Consider the following 13501-nt stretch of genomic DNA (forward strand, 5'->3'; position numbering starts at 1 on the left):
AACGCTGCTTTGCGTCAAATCCAGATTTTTCCCGGGGACTTTTGGCATGTATCCCACTCCGCCATGCCCCCCTCCAGGTGTTAGACCCCTTGAAACATCTTTTCCATCACTTTTGTGGCCAGCATAATTATTTTTTTTTTCAAAGTTCGCATCCCCATTGAAGTCTATTGCGGTTCGCGAACTTTAACGCGAACCGAACCTTCCGCGGAAGTTCACGAACCAGGTTCACGAACCTAAAATCGGAGGTTCGGCCCAACTCTACTGGGCACATGGCTACCTAGACTGGGCACATATACCCCCCTGGCTACCTAGACTGGGCACATATACCCCCCTGGCTACCTAGACTGGGCACATATACCCCCCTGGCTACCTAGACTGGGCACATATACCCCCCTGGCTACCTAGACTGGGCACATATACCCCCCTGGCTACCTAGACTGGGCACATATACCCCCTGGCTACATATGCTGGGCACATATACCCCCTGACTACATATGCTGGGCACATATACCCCCTGGCTACCTAGACTGGGCACATATACCCCCTGGCTACATATGCTGGGCACATATACCCCCTGACTACATATGCTGGGCACATATACCCCCTGGCTACCTAGACTGGGCACATATACCCCCTGGCTACCTAGACTGGGCACATATACCCCCTGGCTACATATGCTGGGCACATATACCCCCTGGCTACATATGCTGGGCACATATACCCCCTGGCTACATATGCTGGGCACATATACCCCCTGGCTACATATGCTGGGCACATATACCCCTGCCTTCATATGCTGGGACATATACCCCTGCCTACATATACTGGGGACATATACCCCTGCCTACATATACTGGGGACATATATCCCTGGCTATATATTCTGTGGACACTGGCTGTTTGTCATTATGTGCAAAAAGTGGGAAAAGCTGTGTCTTCTGTGCATTTGCTGGTGAAAAGCTGTCTCTTCTGTGCATTTGCTGGTGAAAAGCGGTCTCTTGTTATGTGCACTTACTGGTGAAAAGCGGACTCTTGTTATGTGCACTTACTGGTGAAAAGCGGTCTCTTGTTATGTGCACTTACTGGTGAAAAGCGGTCTCTTGTTATGTGCACTTACTGGTGAAAAGCAGTCTCTTGTTATGTGCACTTACTGGTGAAAAGCGGTCTCTTGTTATGTGCATTTACTGGTGAAAAGCGGTCTCTTGTTATGTGCATTTACATGGGGAAAAGCGGTCTCTTATGTGCATTTACTGGTGAAAAGCGGTCTCTTGTTATGTGCATTTACATGGGGAAAAGCTGTCTCTTATGTGCATTTAGTGGGGGAATTTTGTCAGTAAAAATAATCTTTTGTCAGTAAATTTTTAGGTATTTGTCAGTAAAAAAATAACGTGAAAGGGTGGCAACACTGGCAGGCTGCGTGGCACAACGGGAAAGATACAGGCAGCCCACCTTGGGCTTGGCAGGGGGGAGGAGCCGACGTCAGTGAGCGAGAGTAGGGTGGCGGCAGGCAGCCATAAATACGCAGTGTGTGACTGCGTCGCACTCGCAGAGCCTCTCAACCTGAGTCAGTCCAGAGACTAGCAGACTGGCAGGCAGCCAAAGCCAGCCAGGAGCAAGCCCATGGAAGAGGGGTAGGAATGGGGTATCACATGCATGCGTAAAGAGGTGGAAGGTGTGGGTGTGATTAGGCAGGACATGGGTGTGGTTATGTGGTTGGGCGCGGTTAATTTAACCACTCCCATAGGCACCAGAGGAAATCTTGCACCCAGCTGCCAGGCACCCCAGGCTCACCCCTGCTCCCCCTCCTCATTTACTGCCAGACTCCTCACACAGCACAACAAGCTGCTTTTCCCCAATGATGACCTCACTCTCCTCTCGCTTCTCCTACTCTGACTGTATGCTGTTAGCATAAACACACAGTACAAACATGCTGCCCCTGTAATCTCTGCGCCTGATGCAAATGTTTCACCTTGCTTCATGAGAGAACCGGCCTTGGTCGTGGAGCAGAAATGCAGACATACGTAAAACCAACAAACGTTGATACCTTTAATGACTGACTGTACATGGTTTATTGCAAGCTTTCCAAACGTTACTTTTCTTCAAGCGTTATACAGAACTGGATCAGAACCGTACAAAACCAGTTCTGTACAATGCCTGAAAAAGAAACTTAAAGAGGAACTCCAGTGAAAATAATGTAATTATGCTTCATTTTTAAAATAATTATGTATAAATGATTTAGTCAGTGTTTGCCCATTGTAAAATCTTTTAAATCCCTGATTTACATTCTGACATTTATTACATGGTGACATTGTTACTGCTGGCAGGTAGCTGCTGCTTGCTTTTTTGGCAGTTGGAAACAGCTATTTCCCACAATGCAACAAGGTTCACAGACAGGAAACTACCAGAAGCACCATGGTCCTCAGAGTTCCTTGTGGGAGGGGTTTCACCACAATATCAGCCATACAGCGCCCCCTGATGGTCTGTTTGTGAAAAGGAATAGATTTCTCATGTAAAAGGGGGTATCAGCTACTGATTGGGATAAAGCTCAATTCTTGGTCGGAGTTTCTCTTTAACGTCTCGAAAGCTTGCAATAAACCATGTACAGTCATTAAAGGTATCACCGGAATCAACACTTGTTAAAGGGAACCTTAACTGAGAGGGATATGGATGTTTCCTTTTAGACAATACCAGTTGCCTGGCAGCCCTGCTGATCTCTTTGGCTGCAGTATTGGCTGAATCACAACCAGGGGCGGCGCCAGGGGGGTGCTTGGGGGTGCTCGAGCACCCCCTAGAATTGTCCAAGCACCCCCAAAGCACCCCCTGGAGTGAACTGACTTCAGGCGTCTAAAAGACGCCAAGTCAGTTCACACCGGCAGCACGGAGCAGCAGGCAGGGCTACGGTAAGATGGCCGCCCGGAGCCCTGTTCTGCAGACTTCGGGCGGCCATTTTCCCGTAGCCTTGCTCTCTGCATGCAGGCAGGAAGTCTCGTGGTGACGTCGGGAAGGAAGAGGATCGTGGGCGCGCGGGCGCTGCGCGCCACAATGAGGTCGGGACTCGGGACAGGAGGTCGGGAAAGAAGGTCTTCTGGCTGTAGGTGAGTAAATGGGTTTTTCTTTTCTTTTTCAGGTGATGCGGATTGTGCATATTGGGGTCATATCTGCTACGGATTGTGCATATTGGGGTCATATCTGCTACGGATTGTGCATATTGGGGTCATATCTGCTACGGATTGTGCATATTGGGGCGATATCTGCTACCGATTGTGCATATTGGGGTCATTTCTGCTACCGATTGTGCATATTGGGGTCATTTCTGCTACCGATTGTGCATATTGGGGTCATTTCTGCTACCGATTGTGCATATTGGGGTCATATCTGCTACCGATTGTGCATATTGGGGTCATATCTGCTACCGATTGTGCATATTGGGGTCATATCTGCTACCGATTGTGCATATTGGGGTCATATCTGCTACCGATTGTGCATATTGGGGCCATATCTGATAACGATTGTGCATATTGGGGCCATATCTGATAACGATTGTGCATATTGGGGCCATATCTGATAACGATTGTGCATATTGGGGCCATATCTGATAACGATTGTGCATATTGGGGCCATATCTGATAACGATTGTGCATATTGGGGCCATATCTGATAACGATTGTGCATATTGGGGCCATATCTGATAACGATTGTGCATATTGGGGCCATATCTGATAACGATTGTGCATATTGGGGCCATATCTGATAACGATTGTGCATATTGGGGCCATATCTGATAACGATTGTGCATATTGGGGCCATATCTGATAACGATTGTGCATATTGGGGTCATTGGACGTGTTTTTTGTTAAAATCTGCTCACATTACGTGTATTTTCTTGAGAAAACCTGCACAATTATGTGAATTTTCTGGGAAAAGGGTCACCAAAACTTGGGCCCTCTGTCTTTGCGTTGCACTTTTAAAGGGAACCCGAGGTGAGAATAATATTGAGGCTGCCATATTTATCTCCCTTTAAGCAATACCAGTTGCCTGGCTGCGGTGCTGGTCCTCTGCCTCTTATTCTTTCAACCATAGACCCTGAACAAGCATGCAGCAGGTCAGGGGTTTCTGACAATATTGTCAGAACTGACAAGATTAGCTGCATGGCTTGTTTCTGGTGTAATTCAGTTCACTACTACAGCCAAATAGATCAGCAGGGCTGCCAGGCAACTAGTATTGTTTAAAAGGAAATAAATATGGCAGCCACCATATCACTCTCACCCTGGGTTCACGTTAAATTACAGTTAGCCCCGCCCTCACCCGGTCATGACCACGCCCATTTTTTCGCCGCGGCGCGCTTCGCGCGCCGCAGGTTGTAGCCACACCCATTTTTGGCGCGGCGCGCTTCGCGCGCCGCAGGTCGTCAGCTCCCCCGGAAATTGGTCCAGCACCTGCATAGCACCCCCTAAAAAAAATTCCTGGAGCCGCCACTGATCACAACCCTGAAACAAGCATGCAGCTAATCCAGTCTGACTTCAGTACCTGATCTGCATACTTGTTGAGGGGCTGTGGCTAAAAGTATTAGAGACACAGGGTCAGCGGGAGAGTCAGGCAACTGGTATTATTTTAAAAGGAAAAATCCACATCCTTCTCAGTTTAGGTTCCCTTTAAAAAGCCAGGGGACCATCAGTGCTGGGCAATATTGTGCCAAGGGCCGCATTTCATCTTAAAGTGTAACTGTTGAGCATAAAATCAAAAATCAATTCTTTATGTTTATCTGGTAAACAAGTAATAAGGATGCTAACCAGGCAATCCAAAAGTAAAAATCACTCTTAGTTTTCTTATCCATAAAACAACATTCCCCAGTTTCCGTAGCTCTTATTTGGTACATCTGCTGCACAAAGGAAGTTGCAGGGCATGCTGGGTTTCCTTTTTTCTTTCCTTCCTCCCCTTTTCCCCCTCAGACAATACTAATGCAGCCTGATTGGCTGAAGCCTCTTTCCTTCCTGTTTTCCCCTCCCACACCTCTGTTCCTGTCTGATTGGCCAATATTTCTCATGCTGAGAAGCTGAGAAAAGTAAAACAAACCAGCTCTGGAGTCACACAATGACAATGTACTTTTTACAGCAGAGCTGTGTGGGAGTGTCTGAAGACTGAAAAGCGGGCGGGCAATGCATACAAAATCAGGCAGAGGAGAATAAGGGAGGAAATGACATCAGGATTGGCTTCAAGATAGACACAGTTAAAATGGGAAATCCTAAGAAGAATTTTCTATTTTTTTAACTATAGAAAAATCACTAAAATCAAAACATGGACAGTGCAATACATGTGTTATGTAAGTAGAGCAAGTATTTACCTACTTATATATGTGGGTTTTTTTCATGAGAAGATATGGCTGACAGCTCCTCTTTAATCCTTTTCTGATCTGGGACCTGGTTTCATGGGGCAGACCTGAAAGTCGACAGGAACTTACTGGCAAAATGACCACTATTTTTTTTATCAAAAAATATTCTTTTGAACTTTTGTTAAGTTTGTAGAATTGTCTAACACTGTGGAGGGGCAGCACTAGTCAAACTATAACTGACCCCTCGAGGTTTAGTTCTTGTGTATTTTTGGATCTAGTAACCTTATTTACTGCCTGAAAATCCACTTTAGCTGGAAAGCGATGCGCTGTTCCTTTAAGCCCAGCGGCATCATGACCCCAGGCGAGTTCTCACGAACTCCCGGAGTCAGTGGGAGGGGTAAAGAATAGTTGTTAGGGGCGGGAGAGATAGCTGAGAGGCAGGGCTTGGGGGCTGGAGTTAGCTAGAGGCAGGAAGTTGGCTGGGATCCGGGGGAGGTCACTACCTCTGTGGACAGCAGTCAGAGCAAATGTACCACCCACCCGCCCTTTAGTTTAATTTTAGTTAGGTTGGAAGGAGGGGTTTGTGGTGATATATTGGGGTGCTGGTGATGTTAGGGTTAATTCAGGAACATATTTCTTTCATTTTTCTGACTGTGATGTCGGCTACAGCCATTCTAGCTTTGGGGGAAACTGTGTTTACTGTATGACAATGAAGGTTTTTTTAGCTTTGGTAGTCAGTTCCTCTGAGAGTGGGGCACTGCTAATTGGGTTGTCTGCATAGCTTTTGAACTCTTTGACATGTAGACACCCAATTGTCCCAAAAGACAATCGGGCTAATTGAATCTGCCAACTTCATAGGCTATCAGGAAACTCGGTACTTTACATATGACAGCCTGAGGCAATGTTGAAAAGCCTCACTTCACAATCTTTTGATGTATAGACTTTTACCTGGGGAAATTGCATGTTAAGGAAGTCTTTTGTTGGGTGTGTGCGAAAATGCACTCTTACGTGGAAGTTAGATCTCTGGAAATTGAATTATGTCTGAGATTTAATTAAACTAGTTCCCCTGTCCAAACAAAGCCTCAAGGCGAATATTCCAGCATAAAAGGCAGGGGGCAGATACCTAAAATCAGTCCACTCCTGACGGTAGCTGAGGCTGGACTCCCGGTCCACGCCAAGTGAGCTCCTGGTCCAACCAGAACTGTGTCCATCCACAGAACCCAAGTCCAAGATTCTTCTATCTTGATCCCTGTTATTTTGGTAAGCAAATAGCTTTGTGTGTATCTTGTAACTTTTACTTTGTAACTTTTTACTTTGCTTTTGTAAATCTTTTGTATATATTATTTTCTGCGTTGTTCCACGTTTTCCTGGAATATTAAATCGTTATTTAAAGAGAGTCTGAAGCCATAATTAAAATGGCTTTTTTCCTTATATATAGCAGGGGCATGTGTGCCCCTGCTAAAACGACGCTATCCCACGGCTAAACGAGGGTCCTTTCCCCTCCAAATCCCCCCTGTGCTGCCCGGGGAGCGCTTCCGTGTGAGGCGGGGCTATGAGCTGCAGCCCTGCCTCACATGCATCTATCAGCGGCGGATCTCCGCCTCTCCCCTGCCCCTCTCAGTCTTCCTTCACTGAGAGGGGAGAGGGGCGAGGGAGAGCTGCAGCTCATAGCCTTGCCTCACACGGAAGCGCACAGGGGTAGCAAAATCTACGACGAAGTTGGTCGTGATTTTGCAGGGGGGGATTTGGAGGGGAAAGGACCCTCGTTCAGCCACGGGATAGCGGCGTTTTAGCAGGGGCACACATGCCCCTGCTATATATAAGCAAAAAAGCCACTTTTATTATGGCTCCAGACTCTCTTTAATAAGCTTGACTTCTGCTGTACTTAACTAACACTCATAGCCTAGAAGAGACTGAAGTGTAACTAAGTTCATGCCTAATTGTATGATTGAGCGACACTACCGTATAAGATTGTGATTGCATTGTGTGTGGGGCGTTTGTCATACGTTGGCCTAAAGCGCGCAGCTGACCCAACGTACGAAAACGCCAGTGCGAGTAGCTCGACAGCAGATTGGCTAACAGTATCATTCGGAACGACTGTTAGTGGTTTTGCTTCGCTACAGTGTAAGATTGCAAGTGTGTGTGTGTGTGTGTGTGTGTGTGTGTGTGTGTGTGTGTGTGTGTGTGTGTGTGTGTGTGTGCGCGTGCGTGGTGTTCCCGTATTTGGCCTAAGCGCAAAGCTGACCCGAATACGAAAACGCGGATTGCGCACTGAGCACTCGACAGCAGAGTAGACGTGTCTAGCAAACCGCTAGTGGTGGCAGTAAGGAGCGTTTGAGGGGTCCCAGCCTTGTCTGTAGCTTGAATAAGGCTGTTCCCCGCTTGATCTGGTCAAACCCGCAGTCGGGAACCGTATACGCAGGCGTGCCGGGGGCCGGTTCCTGACAGGGTTGGTGGTTTTTTGTTTTACTATTTAGTAGTCGGAAAGTTTAGGCGCCCTCCTGGGTGGTGGGAGACAAGCGTTTGTTAGGTAGGTGGTTAGAATTGGTTAGGTTAGGCATAGTTCTTTTTGGGTTTGGGTAATGATTGTTTTTTATCTTATAGATGTCACAGCTACGGCGGCAGTCCCCTTCTGCTAGGAGAGGTGGTAAGTAGAGGGACTGAGGGGCCGAGTGAGAAATTGGGGTTATGATCAGAAAAAAATTAGACAAGATTCAGAGTTTAAGGTATTGTGTAATTGAGACTTTAAAGAAGGAGCAATGCATGCAAGCCCATGGAGCTTCCGGTCGCCACCTAACAGCAGAGGGGGACGAAGTTCTTCTTCAAACAATTTATGTTAAATGCACTGTTATTTATTACGGTTAATTTTATTTGTGGTATATGCTATGTTTAAAGTGAACCTTAAGTCAGAAAAAAAAACGAGTTTTACTCACCTGGGGCTTCTACCAGCGCCCTGCAGCAGTCCTGTGCCCTCACAGCCACTCACTAATCCTCTGGTCCCCCGCTGCCAGCTAGTTCTGCTTCTACCAGCCCCCTGCGGCAGTCCTGTGCCCTCGCAACCACTCACTAATCCTCTGGTCCCCCTCTGCCAGCTAGTTCTGCTTCTACCAGCCCCCTGCAGCAGTCCTGTGCCCTCGCAGTCACTCACTAATCCTCTGGTCCCCCGCTGCCAGCTAGTTCTGCTTCTACCAGCCCCCTGCAGCAGTCCTGTGCCCTCGCAACCACTCACTAATCCTCTGGTCCCCCTCTGCCAGCTAGTTCTGCTTCTACCAGCCCCCTGCAGCAGTCCTGTGCCCTCGCAGTCACTCACTAATCCTCTGGTCCCCCGCTGCCAGCTAGTTCTGCTTCTACCAGCCCCCTGCAGCAGTCCTATGCCCTCACAGCCACTCACTAATCCTCTGGTCCCCCGCTGCCAGCTAGTTCTGCTTCTACCAGCCCCCTGCAGCAGTCCTATGCCCTCGCAGCCACTTTTTAATCCTCTGGTCCCCGCTGCCAGCTAGTTCTGCTTCTACCAGCCCCCTGCAGCAGTCCTGCACCCTCGCAGCCACTCACTAATCCTCTGGTCCCCGCTGCCAGCTAGTTCTGCTTCTACCAGCCCCCTGCAGCAGTCCTATGCCCTCGCAGCCACTCACTAATCCTCTGGTCCCCCGCTGCCAGCTAGTTCTGCTTCTACCAGCCCCCTGCAGCAGTCCTGTGCCCTCGCAGCCACTCACTGATCCTCTGGTCCCCCGCTGCCAGCTAGTTCTGCTTCTACCAGCCCCCTGCAGCAGTCCTATGCCCTCGCAGCCACTCACTAATCCTCTGGTCCCCGCTGCCAGCTAGTTCTGCTTCTACCAGCCCCCTGCAGCAGTCCTGTGCCCTCGCAGCCACTCACTAATCCTCTGGTCCCCGCTGCCAGCTAGTTCTGCTTCTACCAGCCCCCTGCAGCAGTCCTATGCCCTCGCAGCCACTCACTAATCCTCTGGTCCCCCGCTGCCAGCTAGTTCTGCTTCTACCAGCCCCCTGCAGCAGTCCTGCACCCTCGCAGCCACTCACTAATCCTCTGGTCCCCGCTGCCAGCTAGTTCTGCTTCTACCAGCCCCCTGCAGCAGTCCTATGCCCTCGCAGCCACTCACTAATCCTCTGGTCCCCCGCTGCCAGCTAGTTCTGCTTCTACCAGCCCCCTGCAGCAGTCCTGCGCCCTCGCAGCCACTCACTAATCCTCTGGTCCCCCGCTGCCAGCTAGTTCTGCTTCTACCAGCCCCCTGCAGCAGTCCTGCACCCTCGCAGCCACTCACTAATCCTCTGGTCCCCCCGCTGCCAGCTAGTTTCATTTTTACCGACAGGAGCGTCAGGACTGGCCATGCGTAGCTTTTTCCGCATTCCCGATTGCAATTAGCGCTATTGCGGGCCACAACGCATACAAAAATACACGTTGCCGCATATCTATGTGTTTATAATGCGGCAACACGTATTTTTGTACACGTTGCGGCCCACAATAGCGCTAATTGCAGTCGGGAATGCGGAAAAAGCTACGCGTGGCCAGTCCTGTCGGCAAAAACGAAACTAGCTGGCAGCGGGGGACCAGAGGATTAGTGAGTGGCTGTGAGGGCACAGGACTGCTGCATGGGGCTGGTAGAAGCAGAACTAGCTGGCGGCAGGGGACCAGAGCATTAGTGAGTGGCTGCGAGGGCACAGGACTGCTGCAGGGGGCTGGTAGAAGCAGAACTAGCTGGCGGCAGGGGACCAGAGCATTGGGGACCAGAGCATTAGTGAGTGGCTGCGAGGGCACAGGACTGCTGCAGGGGGCTGGTAGAAGCCCCAGGTGAGTAAAACTCAATTTTTTTTTGACTTAAGGTTCACTTTAAGGTTTAAACATTGTTTGTTATCTTTTGGTATTCAGCTGTGGCCGATTATTAAAGTATCACTCCAACTAACATCTTGGAGTTTGTAGTGTTCTTTTATGATTGAGCGTAGAGAGTGGTGTCGGTCATGGCTGCAAAATAATTTATACAAAAAAAAAAAAAGTTCAAGGGGTGATAAGGTATGTTCGGAGGGCGGAAAGGGTTGGCTTGTCTAGGTAGCTTATGTGGCGAGGCGTGAGTGTATAAGGCTGCTGGGTCGTGAGGTGTGAGTGTATAAGGCTGCTGGGTCGTGAGGCGTGAGTGTATAAGGCTGCTGGGTCATGAGGCGTGAGTGTATAAGGCTGCTGGGTCGTGAGGCGTGAGTGTATAAGGCTGCTGGGTCGTGAGGTGTGAGTGTATAAGGCTGCTGGGTCGTGAGGCGTGAGTGTATAAGGCTGCTGGGTCGTGAGGCGTGAGTGTATAAGGCTGCTGGGTCGTGAGGCGTGAGTGTATAAGGCTGCTGGGTCGTGAGGCGTGAGTGTATAAGGCTGCTGGGTCATGAGGCGTGAGTGTATAAGGCTGCTGGGTCGTGAGGTGTGAGTGTATAAGGCTGCTGGGTCGTGAGGCGTGAGTGTATAAGGCTGCTGGGTCGTGAGGCGTGAGTGTATAAGGCTGCTGGGTCGTGAGGCGTGAGTGTATAAGGCTGCTGGGTCGTGAGGCGTGAGTGTATAAGGCTGCTGGGTCGTGAGGCGTGAGTGTATAAGGCTGCTGGGTCGTGAGGCGTGAGTGTATAAGGCTGCTGGGTCATTGAAAAATCAATTTTCCTCATTATCGAGGAGAGCGGGAGCCACTGTGGCATTGAACTAACATTTCCTATTACATGATGTCCTCCCGGAACCGGAGGAGCGTCTGTCACGGGTTCTGAATTTTATAGTCAGAGGAACTTCTCTCACATGCTGGGACTGAACTGTTTTTGTTGTCAACACAATTAAATCTATTCTTAGCAGTTTGAAAAATACCTCGTCTCCAATCTCTGAATGAGAAGTTTCGCTGATAACCTGAGAGGGCAATTTATCCTTTTCCATTTTCCAAAACGTATTTGACAATAGCCGGTCGTGAAGAGGGCAGGAACTGGAAATACGATCTCATGCCGGCTCCATGTATCGTATTCGTATCCATTCCCACAAGCATTTGTTTCGTGAACACGGGAACGCTTAGTCATCAGGCATAATAATCAATTAAAGGGACATTTCACTTACTTTTTAAAAAAAAAATTATTAAAATTGTCTTTCTATTTCAATATGCAGTTAGTAATGCATTTTCAAAACTGACGGTAATTGGCAGTGAGCTCACACTCATCGAGGGGGCGATGTGGAGGAGGCTGACTGACAGCTTCACATAAACAAAGCAGGCTAGAGACAAGCAGATTGCCGCTAGCCTGAGGGGGGGAGGGGCTGGCAGCGGCGATAGAATGACACAGAGGCAAGTCATTGTGCACATGACATGCCTCTCGGTCCTATTAAGATTTCAATATGCCGCCTCGGGTTCTTTTTAAGCTTATTTTCTGCAAATGTATACAGCTTGGCATTGGACCAACTTTCCCATTTAATTGGTCCAATTCCAAATTGAGAAATAAATAGATGGATAGATAGATAGATAGATAGATAGATAGATAGATAGATAGATAGATAGATAGATACAGAATGACGGACAGACTTGCCTTGGAGCACTGAGGTCCTTTGTTGGGTTCCCAGCACAGGTTTATCTGCGTAGAGTTTGTATGTTCTTCTCAGGTTAGTCTTGCTGGCTTCTGAAACTTACAGCGGCGCTTTCTAACTGAGCTAAATAATAGAACAAAACAGAACATAAAGTGAACCAAGTGCCGATAATGTGCCTTTCATTCCCCGGAGAAGCCCAGAGACCCGCACACATATTTACCATGATACCGTCACTGGCCACGCCCAGAAGATTCTGAGCGATTCCAGAGGAAGTAACAAAATATAGAATGTGGCCAACAAGGCTGTCTAAAGGTGGCCATACACTGATAGATTTGCAGCAGATTTGACCATCAGAAATATTTCTGTCAGATGCCTGTCAAGTCGGGTCTGACAGGAATCTATCTGATGTGTGCCACACACTTGCAACCGATTTCCAATAGATTTCAGAGTGAAATCTATTGGAAATCTATCAAAAATCTATCTAAATGCATTATTGCACCATTAGATCCAATGCAAATCTATGGGCCATCGATCTGCTGACAGCAGCAGATCGACCTAGATTTTCCATCCTGTCAGATAGATCAAATCCATCGAAATTGATTGAAATTGATCGCAAATCGATCAATTTGCTGATTTGAAAGAATCAATTTCTATAGAATCAATGGATCGATCGATGGCTGAAATTGACCAGTGTATGGGCCCATTTAGTGGGTCAGGTGGCGTCACCCCCCGATATTTCTAGAGGCCTTACTCTTCTGTGGCATGCTGGAAATCACAGAGAGCCCATTACCTGTCCAGCCAGATGTGTGACTGCTCAGGTTAGGAATCCTTCGGAAGGGCCGTGCTATCCTACCAGTTCAGTAGCGGGCCTAGCGGCATCTATATAAATGCCACACGTACCACACTCATTACTACAAATAATACCTGCTATATCAGTGTCACATGAGAGCCAGTCACAGATATTCCATTACAGACGCCGGTCATAGGAACACGTGGGGGACGTAGTGCTTTGATAACTCATCAAACTCCTGTCAGGTGATAAAAGCTGCAGACGTCCCCCGGGACATAGCAGACAATAGCAAAGAAGACTGAAAAGTTTTTCTTTTTTGTTTCATTTTTTATTCTTAAAAATAAAACACAGCACTGGAATAGTAACAGCCACGGAAATCAGTACAGTTATATATGTTATAATTTAAGTAGGCCTCAGTTATTCGGACTGAGTTTAGGTAAAAGGCTTGTTCGCAGAATATACCTTGTAAAATAGAGTTTCTTGTGATGTAGGCAGAAGCATCTCAGTGTCTGCTTGAAGCAGATGGATAACAAGCAGATACTGCGAACATGTTCCTGAAGGAAGGCCACAGGCCTACACTGCCCCAGACAAATGGACTACGAGAACAATCAACATAGGCCATGTTTACAAAATATCACATTCCTGTAAGTAAGGGAAGGGCATCATTAAATATTAATCGAGTAGGTGTGTATTATGACACCAGGAGGGGTCGAAGCCAATAGTCGGGTCTGGGCATGGCCGGATTTCTGGCAAGGCCACATAGGCCATGGCCTAGGGCACCAGATAAACAAGGGGCGGCCTGCAGACAGTGGGCATTATTTGCAGGGCATTATTTGCAAGTG

General features: G+C 48.2%; 1 protein-coding gene across 2 annotated transcripts in view; it reads right to left on the reverse strand.

Moving 5' to 3' along the window:
* LOC137562489 (beta-1,3-galactosyltransferase 5-like) overlaps positions 1–13501 on the reverse strand; it is a 114114-nt gene that overhangs the window by 63286 nt on the left and 37327 nt on the right. The window contains exon 2 of one of the 2 annotated variants that reach the window (XM_068273876.1): positions 11872–11992. The exons of the other annotated variant lie outside the window; for it this stretch is intronic. The gene's annotated coding sequence lies outside the window, so the exon portion shown is untranslated. The remainder of the gene's footprint in view (positions 1–11871; positions 11993–13501) is intronic. 2 annotated transcript variants of the gene reach the window in all.

Source organism: Hyperolius riggenbachi, chromosome 3 (assembly GCF_040937935.1).
Source record: "Hyperolius riggenbachi isolate aHypRig1 chromosome 3, aHypRig1.pri, whole genome shotgun sequence".
Classification (NCBI taxonomy): Eukaryota; Metazoa; Chordata; class Amphibia; order Anura; family Hyperoliidae; genus Hyperolius; species Hyperolius riggenbachi.